General features: G+C 38.0%; 1 protein-coding gene across 1 annotated transcript in view; it reads left to right on the top strand.

Moving 5' to 3' along the window:
• ASB4 (ankyrin repeat and SOCS box containing 4) overlaps positions 1-21,412 on the top strand; it is a 50,987-nt gene that overhangs the window by 17,146 nt on the left and 12,429 nt on the right. The gene's annotated exons all lie outside the window — the stretch shown is intronic.

Here is a 21,412-nt window from a genome sequence, read left to right as displayed (position 1 = left end):
CTCCAATTAGGTTTAGCTTCGTGTACATCTGGTGAACCACTGTCATCCTGGGGTCCCCACTCCCTATCATCCCCGGGACACCCTTTTCCTCTCCCCTGTTTTCTGGACCACAGTTCTTCCTAACTCTTGGTGTGTTGCCTATTTGGGATAGATACATCCTCTGGTAGATTTCTGAGAAAGGGTGCATGAGACTATACATGCTCCCAGTGCATGAATTCTTCCCCGACTTGGCATAGAATTCTAGATTCATAAACATTTTTTTTTAGCATGTTGAAGGCATTGCCTGATTGCCTTCTAGTTTCCAGTACTGCAGCTGGAAAATTAAAAGCCATTTACATCTTCATTTTTCTCTGTGTAACTTATTATCTTTCTCTCTGGGGAATTTAGAATTTTATTTTTTTGGTGTTTGGTGTTCTAAAATTCCACATTGAATTGTCTTGGTGGGTTTATCTTCATCCATCATACTGAATCCATTGAATTCCAAGATGCTTGTCTATCAGTTCTGAGAAATGTTCCTGAATTATTTCCTGCATGAGTTCTTTTCTTCTGTTTTCTACATGCTCTCTTTCTTGAATTACTGTTATTTGGACATCGAAACTCCCTGGACTGTTTCTCTAATTGTCTTGTATTGTCTCTCCTAGTTTACATTTCTTTATTCTCTGCTTTCTGGGAGATCTTCTCCAGGTTGTTTTTCTCTGTTTTTGTTGTCTCTGTCTACTATATTAGAGGCTTTCCTTAGATCTCTTGTAATCCTTGGCTGTCTGACTGTGTTTAAGATCGAGTCACTAAAAGCTGATTCAGAATCTTATTATCTACATAGAGTTTTTTGTTGTGTTTTGTTTTGCTGTAGGGGATCTGGCTGGACCTTTCATCTGAGGAATCTCTGACATAGTCTCTTAAGATTATTATTATTATTTTTTGAGATTGGTTAGATTCTCCAAAGAAAAATATAACTGTTTTTTTTTCTAGAGAGGCAAGACCTAATTGCCATTATTTCAGGTGCTGAGTTAGGGGAAAAGGCTGGGGATGCAAATATAGCATATCTGCTATTAGAATGCTCTACCCCTCTTCTTTGCTAAGCAAACTTCTACTTCTATGCAGGACCTTAGTTCAGACTTCAGTTCTGAAGATCAGTTTTTCTTAATTTGTTTAAACTCAATTAGGTCCCTATGCTATGTTCTGTATTCTCATAGCACATTGTGGCTTTCCTTGGTGGCATTTATATTTTATTTGTTGAATTCTTTGATTAGTATCTGCCTCCCTCACTAAACCATAAGTTTCATGAGAGCAGAGACTGTTTTGCTCAGCATAGCCCAGTGTATAGAACATAGTGGATACTGATTGTTAAAAATGTATTGAATGTTCAATTGACAACAAGTCCTAGCACTAAGGAAAAGAGTGCTGTTGAACCAGAGCAATTTGATGATCATTACTGGCAAAATCGTGCTCAGTTGCACACATTGCTTCTTTCCCATATGAAGAGAGTATGCCAGGAAGGAGGGAGAAGTCAGAAGTGTTAAACACTATGGAAAGATCCAGTAAGTTGAGAATTAAAAAGCTGCCACTGGACTTAGCAACATGGATGAAACTGGAGATTATACCAATTAGTTGAGTGATGGACGCAGAAATCAGAGTGGAGGGGATTGAGAACTAAAAAGAAGGCTGTCTGAGAGTGTGCACAAGGCTTTTAAGGAGTATTTGTGAAGAGAAGACAAGAAGGTAGATGAAGAGGAAAATGAGTTTGAACTTTTAAAAAAAATTTTAGATGATAAAAACCTGAGCATTTAAAAACTGATGGAAAAATCCACCAGTAGAGCAGAGATTGAAGACAAAGAAAAGAGGAGGGATAATTTTTGGTGTGAGGATTCTGAGTTTGGGAAATGAGATCCAGAGCAGGTAAAGGGATTGATTTTGGAGAAAAGAACCTCTATTCTGTCATAGCCAGAGGCAGAAAAGGAGAGAATAGGAGTTGATGTGTGTGGTGGGAGGGATTTAAGGAAGCTTCCCTTTGAAGGGCATTTTTAATGTAAAGTAAGAAGTGAAGAGAGCTGAGGGTGAAAAGAGAAGAAGTATAAAAGATTTGAGGGAAAAGGAGGTTTGAAATAATTATTACAGAGAATACATTAAATTTTCTAAAATTACAGAGAATAATTATTATAGGAAATTAAAGAGAATGGGAAAGTAAGTAAAACAGAGAGACATTGGATTGCTGACCCATCTGGAGGGTCCAGTTGAGTTTTGATATTTGACTTTATGATGGTATCAGTCTTGTACAGGTGGCACAGGTGGTTTTTGCCACACAGCGCTCAGCTGCTTGGCTGCAGGCACTGAGACGGCAGATAATTGGGCTCACGCAGGGGTAGAGTCACTCATAGCACCAGGTAAATGCTATGAAGAGATGGAGGGAATTTAAAGTTCAGGTAAAAGAATCAAGTTATTAAAATTATAAAATATGGAACTAAGCTGGATAGAGGAGGAGAAAAGTAAGGAACATCTAATAGACAAAGTAAACACAGAGAGGGATCTGATGGAGTCCAAGAATGGTTATAGTGGACATTGAACAAGCAAGAGGCAAATATAGAAGATTATGGGCAGAGAATTGGACATGTGAATCAGTGATTTCTGGAGACTGATAAATTTCAGTTAATGACTCAGTCCAGGTATAACTATGGATTGGAGTCATCAAGTCAAAGAGTCGGAGAAAGTCGCTGAAGTGAATGCCATCCAGAAACCGGGAGGCCAGAAGATTTGTTGAGTCATTCATGTGGTTATTAAAGACCCCCAGAATAATGTCAGGAATCTGTGAGGAAAGGAGTAACATGAGTTAGGTGCCAAAATCTTAAGAAAGAAATGGGGAGATAATTGTATTCAGGAAGGTTAGGTGGTATAGCTGAAAAAGCAAAGCCTTAAAGAAGCAGGGGTGTTCTTTTTATTTATTTTTCCAAGAGAATTAGGGATTAATTGGAAGCAGCAATGGGAAGTCAGATATATGAAAAAGAACACCCAGCTATATACCGCAGGCCAGAGTTAAGCTTCCCACATCCGTTGTTTGAGCTTGGAACAGAGCAAAGCTAGTTTGGTTGCCATGGTAACCAACGCCATGTCTCCGGGCTCATTAATCCTATGTTCCAAACTGAGCACTTAGCAATAGCTTCTGAATAAATGCAACAAAGCTCTGCATACTGAAAAGGGCACATTCATGTTAAGCAGGGGAAAAAGGTTTTCAATTTCATTCATTAAACTTGAGTAAATAATTTAATATCTTTGTGCGTCAGTCCTCCTAGCTAATGAATAAGGATAAATGCTTAATGGAAAATCTAGCTTAATAAAGTTAACAGCATCAGCCTTACATATAAAGGAATTGATGTTGCTGATATATATGCATATGAAGGGGAAAATGGAAAGGAAAATAACACATATTAAGCATCTGTGATGTGGCTATGTCAGGTACTTGAAAATAAAATGTTTCATTTAATGCTTGCAACAACCATGTGAGGTTGCAAATTATTCTCCTTATTTTAAAAATGAGGAATCAGAGACTCCGAGAAGTTAAATCAGGCCTCAGTTCACACAGTTTGACAGATTCAAATAATCAAATTCTATTTGTTTTGAGTCCATGATGCTCCCACTGTGTCTTGCTGGAAATTGTATAATGCTTATCCTTTTGGGACATTTGGTTAATTAAAAAAATTAGGCGAAAAGACTGTGCTACGGTGACACTATATAAAAGAGAAGCTTAAATACTATGTCAGAATCCCATTAGCTTAAAAAAATTAATTATCATAAGATGTTTTTAAAGGCTTTTCTTTAAAAAAAGTATGAGAAGGCAGCTGGGTATATCAGAAGTGTGTTTAATTGAAAGACATGAAAAACTGTCAATGTTTCTTCCGAAATGAGTCCCGCCAAGGCAATTGTTTATCCCCACTCTGTCGTTTTCTAACATGAAGGATTGGAGCTGCAAAGCACACTCTCAGCACGGAAACAAATCCTTTCCTTTTAAGTATCATGCTTTAATTTTGGTTTCTGGATTTGGTCCAACAAAAATGTAGATAAGTGATTTAAAAACATATATTGAAAATCCATTAATTCATTTTCCTTAAAATTAAACTCTTTAATTAAAAGCAGCACTCTGATCAGTTTCTAATTTCTACCTCCAACAATGTGATATAGCACGGTTTAAAATAATAGAAATAATTAGGTGTATGTTAAATATCCCTGTCACTAAACTACATGTTAGCATTTTTCATTTTTTCTTCAAACACATTGTTTTGGTCTCACCTATATGGCAATTTTAGGTCAATGTTCTCAAGTTTGTGTTGCTTACTGCAGCCAGGTGATTCCCAAGTGCATTTTCAGAGGAAAAGTAGTAAGTAATTACAGCCTTCTTTCCCACCTGATAGCATTATAGGTTTCCATCTCTGACCAACTCTCCTTAAATTCTACAGTCAAAAACCGTATGTGTCTTCTGTTCTGAGTTTTCAGTCTGTGTGTGTTATCTTTGTTTTATAACTGGAAGCATCTGAAACCAGAAATTGAAGGATGAAATTTCCTTGGGTCTGTACTTCTTTATTTATTTTCTATCAGCACTTGTTCTTTGTTTCTTACTTAGGGGAGCCAGGATCTTAACATCGTCTGAACATTTTAAATACTCATTTAGCAAAAGATATAAGACTTATAAACAGAAACCCAAGTGTTTTCTTTGTCATCTTTGTAAGTAATAACTTATGGAAGATAATGTAAACAATTTTAGAAGGGGTTTCTATTAAGCCAACCAAGAAAACATACAAATAGGGGAAATGATGAAAGCTCGGAATTGGAGGCTAAGAATCAAGCACATGCCAGCTTCTTGAAGTTTTTACTAATTAGAAAGCTAATGGGAACAGAATAACCGTGGATCCCTCTCTTTTCCAAGACAAAACATTTTGCTGGCAGCCAGCCACCATCAAGAGCCACCAAGAGGTGAACGCTGCAGGGAAGGCCCAGTTAGGGAGTCTGCTGAAAGCAAATCACTCCAACCCCCTTTGCCTTTGTTTTCTTGCGGTCTCAGAATTCTGGCAGCCCTCGGCCAACACTCTTCAATTAAGGGCACCACACTAACCAAAGACCTGGGTGGTAAGAATAGGAAGTACTGAACTTCTTGCAAGCAAAGTTGAATTAACCTGGGTGGGGGCAGGAAGAAGAGCCCTGAATAAAGATCGACTTGGACTTAATAACAACAGCCGGATGTGGCATTTATTTTTCATCATTGGCTCTTTGTCTGTGCTTTCACTAATTCTCACAACTATCCTATGAGGTTAAGACTGCTATCCTAATTTGCAGAGTAAAGCACTGAGCTTGAGGCAAATTGTTTAATAGTGAAACCTGGTTTTGACTGCTGTGACCTCAATGGAGACCACTCGTTTTGTCCACTAGGTGGTGCTGCCTCCCCTTTGCTACTTAGAGTCCTACAGGTAATGTAAATTAGTCTTGGGACTGCCCTGGGGGACTTCGTTGCTGTTGACTTATTCTGCGAATCTCATCTCCACTGTAGACTGGATACGTCAGTCAGCAAAGCTACCACTTCCTCAACTTCTTCTATAACTGCCTTGCTCACAGCCCCTGATGAAGGGAAAGCACAAGTTGTTGTCTTCTGTAACACTTGATCCTTCCATACTGTAGCCTATTAGGCCAGGGGTGGTGTTCAACAAAGGGCTGGCCAGGAGGCTGAAACATGGCTTGATATGAAAATATGAACTCAAGTACAGTGCTTAAAAGTGAAGCTTCTGGAGCAAGACTGACTGCGTTCAGATCTTGACTCTTCCATTCCTGAGGGCAAGATTTAACTCTTCTTTGAATCTTAGCCCTCACCTACTAAATGGGGTTTGGATAATTCAAGTTGATTCTGGAGCACTCCAGCAAGGCTTTGTGGATCACGTATGGCTCTTTCCCCTATACTTGGGCCTGTGACGGTATCTTTGTGTTGTCTAGAAATGCATTTCCCAAAGTCCACTGTATTAAACTATGATTCTGGGGCTGTTAATAGGTGTTTCAAAAAGAGAATTCCTTGGAAAAATAAGTTCTGGAAAACCCATGTTAAACTTGATAGACTTCCTCACCATAAACTTCTCAGAATCTTTCATATGCTAATATAAATTATAAAGATACAAAGGTACATAGAATGTACACATTTTTTTGACCACAGAGCTTTTATTTTTAATGCATCTCGTAATACTATAATATGCCACAGAGGAGACTTTGGGAAATGCTGGCTTAGAAGAATGAAATTAGGGCCTATAGCTAGAAAGGGAGCTCACATTTGGTACAGAAAAACTCCATTTAGCCCTGTGTACATCAGTCTTCTTTCCAGCTTCTCTTCTGAGGGCAGATTCTATCACTGTGTTAGGCAGAAAAATGACCCGCCAAAGATGTCTAAGTCCGTATCCCTGGGGCCTGTGATTACTTCATATGGCAAAAAGGCACTTTGCAGATGTGATTAAATTAAGAACTTTGAGATGGGGAGATTATCTTGGATTATCCATGTTGGTCCTGTCTCTTTGAAATCAGAGGACCGTATTTGGCTATAGTCAGAGGAAATGTGTCTATAGAAGGAAGGTCAGAGAAGTAGGATGTGAAAGGGACTCTACCCACCATTGTTAGCTTTGAAAATGGAGGAAGGAGGCCATGGCCATGAAATGTGGGAAGCCTCTAGAAGCTGGAAAAGGCAAGGAAATGGACTCTTCTATATATTCTGCTTGTCTCCTGATCTTAGCCCACTGTCAGATTTTTTGTTTGTTTGTTTGTTTTTAGAAATAGAGCTGAGAGAGAGAAAGGGAGAGAAAGAATGTGTGTTCAGAGAGAGAGAATGATTTATTTTAAGGAAATGGCTCATGCCATGTGGAGGTACAAGTCTGATATCTGGAGGGAAGGCCAGTGGGCCAGAAACCTAGGGGAAAGATACAGTCTATTGCCAGAACTCTTACTTGCTTGTGGAAGGTCAGTCTTTGTTCTATTAAGGCTTTCAACTGAGTGGATGAGGCCCACCCACATTAAAGGAAGCAATCTGTTTTTAACTCAAAGTTTGCTAGTTAACATGTCAATCTCATCCAGTAAAATACCATCACAGAAACATCCAGAATATTGTTTGACCAAATAGCTAAGCAGCATGGCCCACCAAGCCGATACATAAAATTAACCCTTAAATCCACTGAGACTTGTGTTGGACTTCTGACCCTCATAACTATAAAATAATAAATTTTTGTCATTTTCATCTATTCTCAGTTTGTGGTAACTTGTGACAGCAGCAATAAGAAGCTAGGATGCTCACTTACCCATCCTAGGCATTACTATCTGCTGTAATGTAAGTGATTCCCTTTCAAGGACTTGGTCATCTGTCTCTCGGTTCTGGTCCATTTCTCTAATTCTGCCATCATCAGCGAAGGATTTCGATGACGGCATAAATTTTGAGTCTAAAATCACAGCTCTTGGACCTCACAATTCTAACACCTGCATTTCACTCCAGGTCAGCTGTCCACTCACATGATCTCATCCTGGCCTTTTATATTGCTCCAGTGTATTTTTGTCTTATCTTTCCATCATTTTCTCTCAGTTACACTGTGCCAATTCTTTAATGTCTTCAAGACTCCAGTTTTTTGCCCCATTTTATATACTGGTCTCTCACCCTCTCTTAACGTCATCTCTTTCTCTGCTCAGTCTGGGCTTCCTTGCTGATTACTTGACGTACTGTCTCACTGACACTATAACTTTGCCACAGTGCAGTCCTTCTAAGATAGCACAGGCCATATACACCTCTAATACACCTCTCCCTGCCTACTATTAAATCATCTACAAAAATTAAGAAAAACTTACCAAAAAAGCTTTTTAGCAATAGCCATGTAAACTAAATATATGAACAAACTATAAACCAAAGAATGGTGAAATTTCTATTAATTACATCATAAAAAGGAGTGGATTCAGATGTCCCTCTTTTATTTATTTATTTAAGACAGTCTCACTCTGTTGCCTAGGCTGGAATGCAGTGGCACAATGTCGGCTCACTACAACCTCTGTCTCTGGGGTCCATGAGAGTCCTCTGCCTGAGCCTCCTGAGTAGCTGAAGTTACAGGTGCATGCCACCAGGCCCAGCTAATTTTTTGCACTTTAGTAGAGATGGGGTTTCACCATGTTGGTCAGGATGGTCTTGATCTCTGGCCTCCCAAAATGCTGAGATTGCAGGCGTGAGCCACTGCACCCGGCCTTGGATGTCCCTCTAAAACAAAATGGACAGACAGCCCCCCAAGAGTTAGAGGAAGAGGTTGACTGACATTTTCAGTGTCTGGCTTCGGGGTACACAAGTTCTCCTTTCCCTTAACTTCATTATTCTGTATTATTTGGGAATACAATTCACCTGTCAGGCATCCAAAAAGATACTTTCAGATGATTAGCCACTACCTGTCTTCCCCATTTCTCATGAAGATGGTACAAAGAAGTGCAACCTGGAGTCCATGAAAATACTCTGGCCCCAGCAAAGAGAGAACCTTACCCTTCAATGCAGGGGAGGATAATTCTGAAATGGCCTTTCTTCAAGAAACAGACAAAAATTGTGAAGGCTTTTGCTTAATTCCACCCAAAGTGTGAAGGGGACACGGCCTCTATGAGACCTAAGGAGATGATGGGCTGAGATAAAGGCAGAAATGCAAAGGGAGCTGGGAGAAAAACTTTCCTCTTCCATTCACCTAAGGGGCTGTTCTAAACCTTTATGTAGCCATAGCTCTAGTTTCACCAGCTGGTGGCATAGACAGTATCACACCTAGGTACCCCTGTGTTTAACAACTGTGGTCCTCCACATACTGTGTTAGCAAGGAATCTTTCTTCAAGGTACTTCTTCCTGATATGAATCCCCAATAGAGACCACCTCTGCCCAAGCAATTGTTCTTTCTTTTCTTTTTATTTTTTTTTGAGACAGAGTCTCACTCTGTTGCCAGGCTGGAATGCAGCGGTGCAATCATGGCTCACTGCAACCTCCATATCCTGGGTTCAAGCGATTCTCCTGCTCCAGCCTCCTGAGTAGCTGGGACTACAGGTGTGTGCCACCATGCTCAGCTGCTTTTTGTATTTTTAGTAAAGATGGGGTTTCACCATGTTGACCAGGATGGTCTCAATCTCTCGACCTCTTGATCCACCCACCTTGGCCTCCCAAAGTGCTGGGATTACAGGTGTGAGTCACCCTCCAGCCACAATTGTTCTTTCTGTAAGCCACTGGTTGTAGAATAAACCCTGGTGTTCCCCTGAGCTAAGGGACTCCTTACTTATTATCAAAGATGTTGGCTACTCCAGAGACGGGCATCATCACCCTTGCTTTTGCTGCCACTCAAAAAGGGAGGCCCACTGTGGCTTGATGAATTCCTTCTCTTACAATTGGCTTCTGATAACCCAGTGCCCCATTGGTACCATTCTCCTTCATACCATGTCATCTCCCTGTTTCACTCCAGTCCTGCCTCCATTAGCCAGGGCCATTCACCTCTACCCTGTGGCTGGTCTGGTCCAGGCCTCCTCTTGCCTTTGAGTCCAGAATAGACAGAATTTTGTCCCTGAGTGGAGGAAGAAGTCCTTATCACTTTGTCCAAACTTGTACCGTTAAAAAAAAATCAATCTTCTTTAGGATTAACCTCTTTTTCAGTTGAATGTTAATAGCAGCATTCATTTCCTTCAATGAAAACACCTTTCCAACCATAAGATACGTTCTGATTTTATAAGCCCAAAAAGATTAGTGCAAAATAATATAGTAATGGTACATTTTCCAAAGTCTGAGTTATTCAGTCTTATCTATGGTTACTTTGCTAAATTTTAATCAATGGTTTTTTGGAATTAAAAAGATAAAAAATAAAATAAATACAGGGTGACTGAGCTCAGTGTCTGCATCTTGGTTGTTCTCCAATAGCACATCTAGAAGGATATCTTTTCTTTAAGGTTGAGTAAATTAAAAATAAGCAAAATGATAAATAAACATGGTTTCGATGAAAAAAAAATGTGTCTCCTAAGGGATGAGAAGCAATATTCTGTGGAGTTGGCAGACAAGCTTTGATATGAAAAAGATTTGCTTCAGGAGACAAGGGAAATAGTTTGTGATATTTGCTTCCTGTTTTCGATATGGCTTAAAAAAATACAAGTAGCTGTTAAAGAAGAACAAACTTGTTATGAGAGCAGACCAAGTATCAAATAATTTGGTTTAATAAGCATTTGTAAAGCCGAGCTGTTTTTCTATTCTTTTACTGGTCTTTCTTCAGTCTTATTTGCTGGAGCTGTTACTCTTTTCTATGTTTAAATGTTGCATGCCCCAGGATTCTGAGAGGCCCTTTTCTCCATCTGAACTCAAACCTGGGTGATATCATCTGCTCCTATGACTTCAAATGTTATTAAATGGTGCTCACTTTCAGCTTAGTATCTCTGGCTTGAGTCTCTGCCATGAACTCCATCCAGACTCATCTATCCAACCATATATAATCTGTCTCCATTGGATGTTTAGTTATCATCTCAAGCTTTCCATGTCCAGAATGAAAGTGTTTTCTATTCCTGTGTTAATGATCATTTGCATGGTTTGCTTTTGTAGAAATGTCTGTTTATATACTTTGTCCATTTTTGAATTGGGTTATTTGGCTTTTTACTATTGAGTGGTATGAGTTCTATTTGTGTGTGTGTGTGTGTGTGTGTGTGTGTGTGTTGTTAGAGACAGGTTCTCACTCTGCTGCCCAGGCTGGGGTGCAGTGGAGCCATCATAGTTCAATGAAACCTCAAATTCCTGGGCTCAGGCAGTCCTTCTGCCTCAGACTTCCCAAAATGCTGGTACTATAGACATGAGCCACTGTGCCAGGCCTAGTTGAAATAGTTCTTTACGTATTCTAGACACAAGTCTTTTATCATATATATGATCATAGAATTTGGGGAGTTGTCTGTTTATAGATAAAGAGAAAATAGTAGTTTCAATTGCTCAAGGAAGTTATGCATAAGAAGAAGTGCAGGGAGCAAATGATGACACCCAGGGTGAAGCAAAAATTTAGGGAGTGAGAAGAAAGGGAATCACAGACAAATCATCACAGACTTTGTTTTCAGAGAGGGAGAAGAAAGCACACCCAAAGAAACTGAAAAAATTAAGAATTTCAAGAAATGAGTCAATACAATTAGATGTAGTGGAGAAGTGGGTAACTAGAAGGTTGAAAAATGTAGACAGTAAGTTACAGGCCACTGGTGATCTTTGTCAGAGGAATTCCTGTGGAGTGCGGGGACAGAGGCAGGGTATGATGGACTGAGGAGTGTGTGGGTGGTGAGACAGTGGGTGCAGAAAACAGAGACCACACTTTCAAGAAGTTCAGACAAAAAGCTATAAAAAGAACTTGGAGGGTAGCTAAAAGGGAGAAAAGAGTTGCAAAATATGCAAAAGAGTTTCTAAATATGCTTAGAAAATGAAGGCAAAGATTCCACGGGAATGGAGATGTTGGGTAAATAATACAAAGATATTACTTGTGATCAATTGCAAAGAAGGAGATGTTGGTCTTAAATTGGAGGAGAGACCCCACTTCCCCTAAGACGATAGAGAGAAGGTAAAGCTAGATGCTGAATTAGTCAGCATTTTTGCTTTATTTTTACTGAAACCCACAGAAACTCAATTCAGCTATGGTAGAAATAACTAGTTTTCACTGATATCTAGTTCTTTTCCACTCCAGGCTCATGGAAGACCACACTTTCCAGTCTCCTTGAAGTTCAGCAGGCATGTGTCTCTTCTAGCTAATGACATGTGAACAAAAGAAATAAGAGTGGCTTCCAGGCTTAGACAATGAGAAGTACATGAGAGATTTTTAAAGCCTCCTCCTCCCCATGGTATTGTGATAGTGGGGCAAGCCTTGGGTAGAGATGGTTTGAAGCCATAAGACTGAGACAGCTTGGAGCCCTGAGAGATCAAATGGAAGCCCTTGATTCTGGATTGCCCCTGGAACTGCAGTGCACTATGTGACAGTGAAAAAACTGTTGCTCTAAGCCACTGAAATATGAGTGCTGTTACAACAGCATAATTAAGTTTATTCTGATTAAATCCTAGCCCAAGGAAAAAATTAGACTATATTATCACCCAAGAAAGAGTTGAATAACCTAGCTAAGGGTAAGATAGAGATCAAACTGGGCAACTGGCACCACTAACTCAAACTGACTCCAACAAGGTGATGTATAAACCTTTAACAGTCCACTGCAGGAATGACCAATGAGATTTTTGATAATTGCAATACAATTTGCCCCAGAAGGTTTAGGAATTGTGAGTGCAAGTGTATTGGATGGGCCAACCACAAAAGCTTCGCAAGATGATGTCAGGACAGAGATCAACGGAAGACTTAAGCCAGACACCTGTGTCCTCAGGGAAAATGGGAGAGTTGCTGGGAGTTACTAAGGTTATAGATAAGAAATAAAGAGCAATTTCCCCGGAAGATATAAGTCTTAAAGGATGAAGTGCACAGGTGAGGAAGTAATGGTTCTTGTTGCTCTAGAAGAAGGTAGTTTTCAACCCCAGATTCTAGAGAATGTATCAGATAAATGGGAACTTAAGGGAAATGGTATTTTATTTAAGATTTCATTTGAAACAAGACTATGGAAGATACAGGAGAATATATTTCCCATAGAATGTAGACTGAAAGGGCAATACTGAAACTAGGACAAATCAGCCAACTGAAAATATGCATTGGTGACAGTTCATAACATATTTGACACTGTACAAAATTGCATCCTTGACAAAGAAGCAGACTTGAGAAACAATTCCAGAACATGCAGAAGATGAAAAGCCCTGAATAGAATAAAAGGGATCTACCTTTTGAGTAATAGATATTTCTAAATAATTCGTACTGTAAAAAAATTAATGAGACAATATATGTAAAACTCTTGGTGAGTGCTCAAAAAATAGCAGATGCTATTAATATTTTCATAAAAAGTGCATAACAAATGTGCTGTTCTTTATCTGCACAGAAGCCTATGCATAACAGCCCAGCAGGGTTTTGCACTGAGGCAGTTGCAGGTCAAGGTGATGAGACCAAGTATAAATTACAAGAATCAAACATCTCAGGTAAAAAACAACTAATGAGGATTCTAAACTTCTACCTGAAGCTAGTAAATGGAACCAAATTCCTTCTCAAATCCTTACTAATAAACCATGATAATATTTTCTCCATGGTCTTTCTGACCTATCTTAATACCTCTTCTAAGAAAAGTATACTTTTATAAGGTGAGGTTAAAAAGGCAGCCATTAGTTATTTATTATGTTTTAAGTCACGTATTTGAGGACTGGACTTAAAAATTGTGAGAGGGGATTTCTTTTCATTGACTATAACTTACTTGATAATTGGTGGGTGGTGAATATTTTAAGCAAAAAGAGTTTTATGGTTTTCAATACATAAAGAAATGTTTCCTTTTTGAGTGTGACCAATGTTTCAAAACAGAGTGGGAGAAAAAATATCATCATCTAAAAAATATGCCTTTATTTGGAGATGAAATGGGTAGGTTCAATTTTTGGTAGAATTAATGAAAAAATCTAAGCCCAGATAAACCTTTAATAAAATATTAAATTTCAGTGCTGGGCATTATATTCAATGCTATGGTACATCTCTGAGTCAAGGAATACTTAGAATTCTGAATTGTCAGAGTGTCCCCCCAACAGGGGCACGTGTGCTCTGGCAAGGTGGTGGGTACTGCACTTCAGGATCTTTAAGAAAGTTATTTCTTTAACAAAATATACCATTAACAGCTGTTCAGCTGATCTCTCCTACTCTTCCAGCCAACTAAAAGACTGCACAAAGTGAAAACAATTAACACTCTGTCTACAAACTCACATTTATTGGAAAGTATCCAAACAAGCTCAACTAGTGGGGGAATATAAAAATCATTCTCAGTTGTTTCAGATCTAATAGAGACTTGGCTAAAAATGCGCCCATCAGAAGTAAATAAGCTGAGAGGATATTCTGAAAATATAGTGACAGAATACAGATTATTGCCCATTCCTTTCCAATCCCTACTCCTACACCTTTATCTTAGAAGCTTGTTATTTAGCTTTTCATTTGCTTTTAATCTATCTGAAATTAAACACACACACTCCCACTCCCCACCTCCCATTCTTACATGCACATACTAGAGATGTGCTTTTACAGTACTGTTAGTCTTTGGTTCCAATACATTTATTAATAGTCCATTATTTCTCCACTGCCACACTTGTCATTACAGATGCTTTCTGTAGGTAGGCCTGTTTCTAGGTTTTACACTCTATTTCATCTTCAGGCTTTCTCTCCATGCATTAATACCACACTATTTTAATTACAGTTTGCTTTGATATTTGGTGGGATAAGTACCCCTTATTACTGTCTTTTCTTTCCATTTTATTCTTTTTAAATTAAAAAAATTTCCTTCACATTCTTTTTACTTCTCTTTTCCAAAATTGATTTGTTCTGTTTGTTCTTCACTCTGCAAATTTTGTTGGGAAAAATGTTTGAATTGCATTGAATTTACAGATTAATTCTGAAAGAATTGCCATCTTTACACTTAAGTCTTTTTGTGAACACAGTAAAATTTTCCAATTATTAGGTCTTTTGCCTTCAATAAAATGTTTATCATTTTCTTCATAGTAGATCTTTATATATTCTGAAAAATAAATAAGAAAACCACAACCCAATGAATAAATGGGCAGAAGCTATGAAGAGACAATTTTTACAAGTGAGATTCTGTGGCCTGTAAACACATGGGATACACTTTACTGGTAATCAGGGGAATGCAAATCAAAATACCATTTAATTGGCAACCCCAAAAAGTTTGAGAGTATGAAATGTTGGAAATGATTTTGAACCTTTAAATTCTACTGAATAGACATATAATTGATATACACACTGATGAATATAATTTAATATGGTTGAAAATGTTCATACATTACTCCCCAGTAATTCTATTTCTTCCTCTCAAGTAACTATTGCACAATTTGAAAGATGTTTACTATTGGGAAAAAGCTAAAATAAATTTACTATCCTTGGTAAAGGAATAGCTAAACTGTGGCTTATACAAGGTAATTCTGTTCAGCAGTTGAAATTTAAAAAACAGTTCTCCATTCAGACATATTTTGATGGATAAAAACAGGTTGCAAAAGTGTGATACAATGTGTCTAGCCTTTCAAAACACAAAATAATAGTATATTTTTAAATGGATACACATGTTAAAAATAAAAAGGACAAAAATTTACCAAGCAATGACAAGCATCAATTTTAGAATAATAGTTACCTCTGAGGAGGAAAAAAAATAGGAGGGGAGAAGAAAGAAAAGGGCTAGGGTTTTATGTAAAATTTTATCATAAGACAAAAGAAAACTAAAGCAAATATGACAATAATTAAATTCTGTCAAATATGGGTATGGTTTACAGGTGTCAATATTTTCTGGAATTTTCTCTATGTTCGAATATTTCATAATTTATTAGAAAATCTTAGATTTGGTGCTGATGTAATAATAGATATTTAGATGCAGTAACACGACAGAGATTTCTGTTTCATATATAAACACAAAATAATTTTGAATTTTTAAATAACTGTAGACAATTCTGGAGATGCAGCTATTGTATAAAACAAGGTGAGGCTGAACTTTGATTTATTCAGAACGTTTCTGTAATTTTTCTTATTTTGGAATACCATTCATGATGGCAATGTTGCTCATGGTATTTGAATTACAATATAAAACACTTGTGTTAGTTCGAATATGTAGCTGTTGAGATCCTACACATAGGTTCAAGCAGATCATATTTCGTTATATCATTTAGGATCATTTTTTTAATATTAACATTTGAATTTTACTCTACATCACTGTAATTTAACTGTATTATTTGTAACAATCATAATTTTGCCTCTACAAATTAGCTAGGGCATTATGTTTATTTTTAAAAGATTATGTGTGAAGGTAGATGATGTTCTCTATGGCTCTCACTGCAGCAGAGGAAGTGTCTGGAAGGGTTGGGAAGCACTGATCTGAGTTGATCCTCCCATTTAGTACCCATCTCTTTCCACACAAGGGCTCTTCGAGAAATCAAGACCATCAGGACAGGGAGGGGCCTCCATCTTCTCTGTTGAAATTCTTATCCTCTCTCTCCTCTTCATCCCATTCTTGGTGCACACAAACCAGTATTGCTTTTGCCCACAAATGAAATCTGAAAATTCCTTCTTTATCATGTAGAGAAAATTTAAAGTTTTACCTGTCTCATTTGCAAACTAGTTCTGGAGAACCTCTTGCATAAATTAAAAGGTTCATGAAGAACCTTCTCCCATTCAAAGTCACTTCACCCCAGAAACAATGTACTCTGCCCACCTAGAATGAAAACTGCTGCAAATTTTATATGGTATAGTTTATAGAAACATAAAACTTTTTAGAGAAACAGACTGTATGGAAGGACTCCAAATGTCAATTCTTCTTAAATTGATGTGAACACCAAAATAAAATCCAGATGAATCAAATATTAACCTTTTTAACATTTATAAAAACTAGATAATAATAATAATAATAATTATATATTTTAAAAAATATAAAACAATAATAACAATTATTATTATTATATATTTTAAAAAATATAAAATAATAATAATTGTTATTATTTTGGGGACAGAGTTTTGCTCTTGTTGCCCAGGCTGGAGTGCAATGACATGATACCTGCTCACCGCAACCTCCACCTCTTGGGTTCAAGTGATTCTCATATTTCAGCCTCCCGAGTAGCTGGGATTACAGACATGCACCACGAAGCCCAGCTATTTTTTTTGTTTTTTTTTAGTAGAGACAGGATTTCTCCATGTTGGTTAGGCTGGTCTCGAACTCCTGACCTCGGGTGATCCACGTGCCTCGGCCTCCTCATGTGTTGGGATTACAGGAGTGAGCTACCGCACCCAGCCTAGATTATGATTAATCTAGATTGTTATGCCACTTCTGAAAGGAGTAGGACATTCTGATACAAAGGAAAAGACAGGAAAGACCTTGACACTCCAAAGTTAACATCACTGTATTTAGGAAAAATTAAAATAAACTGGTTAAAATGTTTATAGCAATTGTGATAGTATAAGCTTATCTCTTCATGAAGAGCTCATAAAAAATGCAAAGTACAATGATTTCACTTAATAAAGAGGCAATGAACTAAAACTGGACAATTAACTAAAAAAGTATCACTAGGCCGGGCGCGGTGGCTCAAGCCTGTAATCCCAGCACTTTGGGAGGCCGAGGCGGGTGGATCACGAGGTCAACAGATCGAGACCATCTTGGTCAACATGGTGAAACCCCGTCTCTACTAAAATTACAAAAAATTAGCTGGGCACGGTGGTGCGTGCCTGTAATCCCAGCTACTCAGGAGGCTGAGGCAGGAGAATTGCCTTAACCCAGGAGGCGGAGGTTGCGGTGAGCCGAGATCGCGCCATTGCACTCCAGCCTGGGTAACAAGAGCGAAACTCCGTCTCAAAAAAAAAAAAAGTATCACTAGTTAATAATTACAGAGAAAGTGCCTAAACTGTAATAATCAAACGAATTCAGATTTTAAAAAATAAAACTTTTTTTTTTTTGCTACCAAACTAGCAATAATTTCTATTTAAATGTGTAATATACTGGTTAGTGAAATAACTAGTTTTGTGTATCACAGGGATATATATACAAATATAACTTTTGGTAATTATTCATAAAGACTCAACATAGTTCAAATATTTCAGCTTAATAATTCTATTTTGGGGGAATTTATTCTAAGGAAAAATCCTAAAATTTACACACAAAATTATTAATTGTAGTATCAGTTTTAAGATCAAAATTTTGGAAAAAATCAGCACAGTAGGGTCAACTTACTCTAAGGACTGTGTAGTTATTTTAAAATTATGTTTGAAATGACCATATAACAACATGGAAATGCTTATGAGAGTAATATAAAAGCACTGTTGGTGTATAAAAGTATTAAGGTGTCCAACTTAATTGGCAATGGGAAATCATTCAAATGCAAAGAGATATCACTCTGCACCCACCAAACTGGCTAAAATTAAATAGAAAATACCACTGTTGATAAGGATGTAATACCATGAGAAACCCTCACACGTGGCTTATCAGAATGTAAGCTGATACAATTGCTTATTTGACAGTACCTAATGAAGTTGAAGACATGCATACCCAGTGACCCAGCAATTTCACACATAGATATAGAGCCCAGAGAAGCCCCTGCATGTGAGCACCAGAGTACAAGGATGTGCAAGAATGCCCACGGCATCAGTGATTGGGATAGCCTGACACTGGCAATGCCCATATCCAGTTGAATGGATAAGTTGTGGATTACTCGTGCTAAAAGACAGACATAATAAAATGAACACATGAGAGCTAAACATCACAGGATAGATTATTTTCACCAACACAATATTGAGTGAAAGAAGTGAGTCAAAATAATTTGTGTTTATGATTCCATTTATTCAAAGTTCAAAAATTAATGGAATGCAGCTATCTTGTTAAGCTGTTATATAAAAAGTGGTTAAACTACAAAGAAATTCAAAGATCTGATTAAGATAACAGTTACCTCTGGTATGAAGGAGGAGCTGTGAGGCAGAAGATTCTAGGAAAATGGAAGGATTTTCTGGGTCTAAGAGTGTCTGATATCAAGACCAAGGATGTGATTAGATGGTGATGGCTTTGCAATAATTAAAAAAGCTGTACATATATATGAATTATGCGTGCCCCCCTCCCCAACAAAAATACGTTCAAGCTCTAATCTCCAATACCTCAGCACGTGAATTTATTTAGAAATAGGGTTGCCGGAGATGTAATTACTTAAGTTATGTTAAAATCATACTAGAGTAAAGTTGTTCCCCGTTGCAGTTGCAGTATGACTGATGTTCTTATAAGAAGATGACCATGTGGAGACATAAATGAGACAGCCAAGTATAATGGGGTCCCCAGACACCCTCCGGCCAGTCTGCACATTGGGAGAATGGAAGCTGGGTGGAGCTATGGAAGTTCCTGCCGTTTGCAGCAGGGAGCAAGCCCGGCCTCTCCTGTTCCTGGGTGGTAACCTGGGATTCAGTCTGTGAAATGGGGGCCTGTTAACAGGAACCCCTCTCACTTTGCTGAGAGTCTTTTTCCTTTTTGTCCATAAGTTCCATAATCCCTCAACCTTCAAAGTGTCTGAGTCCCTAAATTATCCTGGTCATATGACAAGAACCTGGATTTACCTACAACACAGAGACACAGAGAGAATGCCATGTGAAGCTGGAGGCAGAGCCTGGAGTGATGGGTCTACAAGCTAAGGACTGCCGGCCGTCACCAGAAGGTAGGAGAGATGTATGAAGCAGATTCTCCTCCAAAGCCTTTGGAAGAAACCAACCCTTGACACTTTTGTTTTGGACTTCTAGTCTCCAAAGGTGTGCGAAAATAGATTGCTGTTGTGTTAAGCTACCCAGTGTGTGGTATTTTGTTACGGCAGCTCCAGGAAATGAATACATTGTATTTTCACATTAAAATATATTTCAAAGTTCCCAAGAATTTATGTTTCTAATCTCAAAAATTTATTGAATAAATCACAAAATCTAAAATAAAAAAGTAATCAAATTATCCTACTTCACTGATTCCCTGGAAAAGTTACACTGAAGACACAATTCAAGTATAAAAATAAGAAGCTCCTATTCAGAAAAGGAAACCGTGTAGCATATCTAGTTGTACCAAGAGGTCAAAGATCAATTGTAAATGTCCAAGTACATTAAAAAAATAAAGGATGTGGTTTGTTCCAAGTTGGACTATAAGAATTTCATCCTGACCCTTTGATCCTCTTCTTTACTGGAAATTCTCCAGCGTCTGAAAGTGACCCTGCACATAGCTTCTGGGAAGACATTCTCATTCATTCCATTTCACTCCAGAACAAAGAGCTGACCTGAAAGAAGACCTGACCCAGAACTTCTCTAGGGCAGAATACTGATGAACACAGATGGCTTCATGAGAGACAATCTTGGTTACAATTCTTCTTTCTACAAGTTAGGAATACAGTCTCAGGGCTCACAGAGCACTGTGCTCTTAGGTACCTCCCTTGGGGACTGATTTTGTATACGATGTTGAGCATGCTTGTAGGAGTTTTGTCTTTGTCAGAAATGTTCTGTATGATAAGGAGATGCCATAAGTAAGGGCATAAAGGAACAATACATGGTGAATGATTTTTTTTAAGCTAACAAAATGCAATATTATATTTCTACTACTTTCTGGTTTTCATATAGTAAAAGAGAGCAAACTACAGAGAAGTGTTCCTTCAGAAAAGTAGTATGAAGTAGAATCTTGAAGCCACGCTGTCTGTTTTCAAATCTTGATTCACGATGAGGAAGGGGGTCCCAGGTGGGAGAGAGCCCCAAGTGGGGAAGAACAATGAACAGTTGTTCTGAGAAATGGGGAACCACAAACAATGACCTCTTCCTGGCACAATGACCTTTTTCTGTGAGCACAATGACCTCCTTCAGCACAGCAGCTCCCTCCAGCACAACCCTATAAAACTTCTCTCCAATACCACCCCACCTCTACGAAGCCCCTTCTCTGCTGGGCTGCCTGTTGCCACCTTGCAACATATTTTCATACTTTCTCTCATAAATCTGCCTTTCTTTACCTACAACTGTCTTGGTAAATTCCTTTACCATCTGTGACACCTCCAGCTAGTTATACCTGTGACAACGAGCTAGGTGTACTTTTGGCCAATAATTAACCTCTCTAAGTATAAAGTTCTTCATCTGTAAAATTAGGATAAAAACTGCACTACTTCAAAGGGTTGCTGGGAGGATTCAATGAGGCAGTATATGAAAAGCATTTAGCCAAGAATGTTGCACATGGATAAGTGCTTAGTAAATGCTAATTACTAGCATAATAATAATAATAAAAATAAAGTCTCTACAGATTTATACTTGAAGTAGCTATTAAAAATTCCAGTAGAATTAATATTAGTGTTGGCCCTGGAAGGGTCATTTTGTTCACCCCATTAAATTAGGAGAGAAGGAAAATTTCCAATTCTTTAGTTGACCACTTTCACACTTAACATTTCCTATTAGAAAAATAAAATTCGCTTTAATTTTCTAGTCTGTTAAATAATTAAAATAAAAAATTTTCTAGTCTGGATTAAGTAATTTTAAGGTGCTTTCCAAGCACACAAAAAAATTCCTATTTCTAACATCCTTTGTCAACCGTAAATTAAACATTTTGCAGTCTCTGAATTATTTTCTCTCTTTGAGTATTTCTATTATACCAGCTTCTACCCCTTTCAATGGAAAATACGTCCTTTAGGCTAGTTTGGTGACTTGTTGTTTGTGTGTGTATGTGTGTGCGCATGTATGCACGTATATGGTAGTGGTGGTGTGTTCCAAGAAAGTCTCGGAGAGGGACTTTAGTGTGTAACGTACTGTAGTTT

Source organism: Callithrix jacchus, chromosome 11 (genome assembly GCF_049354715.1).
Source record: "Callithrix jacchus isolate 240 chromosome 11, calJac240_pri, whole genome shotgun sequence".
In the NCBI taxonomy this organism is placed as follows: domain Eukaryota; kingdom Metazoa; phylum Chordata; class Mammalia; order Primates; family Cebidae; genus Callithrix; species Callithrix jacchus.
This window is presented reverse-complemented; position numbering and strand designations above follow the sequence as displayed.